This window comes from Otolemur garnettii, unplaced genomic scaffold (genome assembly GCF_000181295.1).
Source record: "Otolemur garnettii isolate 467f Iridium unplaced genomic scaffold, OtoGar3 scaffold00297, whole genome shotgun sequence".
Taxonomy (NCBI): Eukaryota; Metazoa; Chordata; class Mammalia; order Primates; family Galagidae; genus Otolemur; species Otolemur garnettii.
In genome coordinates, this window is record NW_003852692.1 from 806,362 (window position 1) to 810,761 (window position 4,400).

Below are 4,400 nucleotides of genomic sequence, written 5' to 3' on the forward strand. Positions count from 1 at the left end.
CAAGTCTAAGTAGACTGAGATTAATAGAGTAGGCTAGGAAAAGTTACAGATAACCTTTAATACATTCTATTTGTTCTCATTTTTGTTTATGATTTTGTGACTACATGACATTTGTCTTCTCCTGCTTATTTCCATTACTTCCTAGCTCTCTACTGCCAGGGTAAAGTTCTTCCTTTCTATAATTAACTTTACTCACTAAAAGACCCCCAAAGTTTTCTCTAGAGGCCGGCTCTTTGCCATTCTTATGCATATGGAGTTTCTAGCCTCTCAGGGCCCCATCAGTTATTGCATTGCTAACAACTGAGTGTGAGTGCTTTCTTTCCGGGTGGCCCCCTCACCTGTCCATCCACCCAATGGAACAGCAACACCCCAGGGCCTTTGATAATTGACATTTTTCTTAGACTTGCTACCTACATATTTGAGACACAATAACGAATAGTGAAGCCTTTTACTATAAAGTTCATATGGTGCCATCTGGTGGTTAATTTCATACATTATGCTTTTACTGAATAAGGAAACTATCAGTTTGAAAATAGACAATTGCTAAAGGAAAAGCCAATTTTCCCTTTTTTTTTTTTTTTTTAGCATTTATCTTACCTTAATCATCTAGTCTTGAAAACTTGTTTCCCCACTCAACTTCCAAACACTTCTAAAATCTCCCAAATCGCCCTCCTTCCCTGGCATATCCCCTTCAAAGTAAACCTTCTGTGTGTCTCTATTATAGCTCCAATCTTAGCCTTTCAAGCTTTTCACCTGATTGCCAGGCAGGCCTTAAATACAGCCCTCAAGGAGGAGGGCACTGGCCCCATATACCAGAGGTGGTGGGTTCAAACGCAACCCCAGCCAAAAAAAATACAGCCCTCTTTAGTTGAGAAATTTCTAGTCACTTCATTTCCTCTCAAAATAAAAATAATACATAGAATTTAGAGAAGTTCCAAGCATTATACAATACTAAGCACCTTATGTGAACAAACATAATCTTCCCAAAACTCTGTAAAATAGGCAATATTATCATACTCAATGTATAGCCAAGGAAACTGAAAGCTTATAAGGGCTTAAGGCCTTGTTGAATAAATCTGACTCAAGAGCCCTCCTAACAAAACACCATGCAATGTTGCACCTTGCCAGGTGCTGAGCAAAAATCACAGCTTAGTAAACAATTTACTTGCGTGGTAGAAGTCAGCTCTCCTAAATGCCTTAAGACAAGGCGTTTTCTTAAAAGATTAGCTTTGTGAATGAACATTAAGCTGTAGACAATGTAACACCTGATTAAAATCAAACACCAATTGTTTAAGAATCAATACTAATTTTTTAAAGTGAAAAAGATAAGAAGGAAATTTCAAAGCAGAAAGAAGCTGCTAACCAGCTGGTCGGTAAGGACCATTAGCTTATCATATGTATGTGCAGAACATTCGGGGCTTTTATGATCCAGCTTTTGCTATGAACTCAAGAGCCAGTGTAGGCTTCTGCAAGTAATTTCCCAAAGGTGCAGGTTCCCTCTCATTCCACAGCTTTGCACCTGCTGCTTCCTCAACCTGGAATTTTCTGTCCTACCTTTTCTTCTAAGAAAATGCCTCTTCAACCTTCATAATTCACTTTTTACCTACTTCCCTTAGAAAACTTTCTCCCATGGTTACCTCTGTCTCTTATCCTGGAGTACCTCATCCATACGGCACCTGAGCCAAGACCTTAGGTCACATAATTAATATATTTGATAAGATGCATTTGTTTATTTTTGGTTCCATAAAATAAAGCAATTGGAGGGCAGTACGTTACAGATGTTGTGCCTTTTGCACTTAGAATGATGCTTAACACATAGTACTCAGTAAATAGCAATGGAATGTTATTATTTTACAAAGTTATCCCAGCATTTGTGTTCTGTAAACTTATTATAGGATAAGGAACATTCCAGACCATAAAGTAATGGGGAAATCCTCTAAAAATAGTGTAAGCAACATTTAAAAGGGATAAATCAGAGCAGGATTAAATACCTTGGTAAGAGTCCCCTTGTTTTCTATTTCCTGAATTATCATCAATCCCTTGGTTTACCTTACCTAAAGCTTGATTCTCACACTGCTCCAGGCATTAAAAAAAAAGAATTTGCTTTCTATTTTATGAGAAACAAAAGAATAAAATTAAAATATGGAATTAAAAATATATACCACTGAGGTATATTTAAATTGCATAGGTTCTTGGTGTCTTACCCCAAGAACCACCAAAGCAGAAAATGAAACCTTACTGCCCCAGACAAAGAGGAGGGCAGGAACAAGGCTTCAGGATGATTCAACAGATCAGACATTCTCCCTCCACCTTAACGACAGACCCGTCCTTTTATTCTGGAATGACACTTGGCTCTGCTTTGAGGTGAAAAGAAACAAGGACAACTCACCTGGTTCCTCGACAGTGGGATCTTTCAAAACCAGGGCCCTCAACATTCTTGTTGGCACACCGAAGTGTGCTTCCTGAGCGAGGTCAGGACCAAGCTGTCCTGTGACCACCACTACCAGGTTACCTGGCCCATGTCCTGGAGCCCCTGCACAGACCGTGGATGGCAAGTTGCTGACTTCCTGGCCAACCATCCAAATGGGAGCCTCCCTTCACTTAGCAGGGTAGAGAGCAGAGATGACAAACACAGGTTCAATTTGTTCCATCTGAAAGAGTGCCATCTAGAGGCAACTGCTTCAAACTTCACCTCAACCAGACCTAGACCCACTGCAACCAACTCTTATCTTGAAATAAATTTAACTGTAGAAGAAATGTGCACTTTCTATTCAAACCCTGGGATGAATAAAATGTGTAAGACTGATACAGTTACAAAATGGCACGTAACTGAAAGTCTGTGTTTTGAATGAATAAAAGCCTGAGCAAACAGATTTTGGGGTTGCATTTTTGTTCATTGAATCTACCAGTCAGTTTTATCAAACAAGCTTTCAAAGAAGAGGAATTGAGTCATTCATCTTGTCAGTTACAGTTCACACATATGAAAAAAAAAAAAAACTGGCTCCAGCATTAGCCAAATATAGCTATTCAAATACAATTTAAGAAGTATCAAAAAACTGGCTCGGTGTCTGTGGCTCAAGTGGCTAAGGCGCCAGCCACATACGCCTAAGGTAACGGGTTCGAATCCAGCCCGGGCCTGCCAAACAACAATGATGGCTGTGACCAAAAAGTAGCTGGGCGTTGTGGCGGGCGCCTGTGGTCCTAGCTACTTGGGAGGCTGAGGCAGGAGACTCACTTGAGCCCAGGAGTTGGAGGTTGTTGTGAGCTGTGATGCCACAGCATTCTACCCAGGGGGGACAGCTTGAGACTCTGCCCGCCTCTACTACTTCTGGAGAGCCAGGGGCTGCTCAGGATGGCTGAGCAGGGGGCCCAGGTGCATATCATGTCCTCTGAAGAATTGGAACACTGTTGGGAAAACTTCATCAACTTAGAAAATCCTTGGGTCAATAAAGGGAATGAACTGAAAAAAACAAAACAAAACTATGAAGAACTGTTCTCTAAGCTGGATGAGATTTTCAGTGACCCAAGGGAATGAATGTTTTCAAACCCATTCTACAAGCAGTTCAACAGCACACCTGCCCCCCGTGTCAGAAGGACACCTGGCTCTGCTTCAAGGTGAAAGGAAAGGAGAACAGCAACTCAGCTGGCTCCTTCCACAGGGGGTCTTCTGAAACCTGGTCTTTTCCCGGACCTCTCCTCATGCAGAAGTGGGCTTCCTGACTTGGTTCCAGAAGGAGGTGCCCCCTGACCACCACTACAAGGTCACCTGGTACATATCCTGGAGTCCCTGTGCTGACTGTGCAGGGCATGTGGTTGACTTTCTGACCAGGAACCCAAACGTGAGCCTGACCATCTTTGCTGCCCGCCTCTACTACTTCTGGAGATAGAATTACCGCCAGGGGTTTCTGAGGATGGCTGAGCAAGGGACCCAGGTGCATATTATGTCCTCTGAAGAATTTAAATACTATTAGGACAACTGCGTCTATAACCAGAAAAAGCAATTTATGCCATGGAAGAGATTGAATGGAAATTATGATGTCCTGGTCACTGAGCTGGATGAGATTCTCAGCCTCTGAGATGACCTGCTCCAGTCCAGGATGGTCACCCACCGCTGCTGCACCCGGTGGAACCTGCCAGCACTCTGAACCCTTACCAGTGCCAGTGGACCTTCTGGAAGAACAATAGTTAACATTTTCCCTTTTTATAAAACTCTCCACCTTCTCTTTGTTCTGTGTTTGCCCTGAATTTTAATTCTCTCTTCCCGAAAACATTAAAGGCAGAAAAATAATGCATAGGATTCTTATCCAAAGCATTAATTACCACATAACTCTTGGTTGACATAATTTACTGATCAAAGACTTGACCCCTCTCTTTTCTTGAATTATTTGAATAGAATACTG

At 41.9% G+C, this 4,400-nt stretch overlaps 1 pseudogene; it reads left to right on the top strand.

The window, feature by feature from the left end:
* LOC100959729 overlaps positions 1–4,076 on the top strand; it is a 7,406-nt pseudogene extending 3,330 nt beyond the window's left edge.
* The last annotated feature ends 324 nt before the right edge of the window (positions 4,077–4,400 follow it).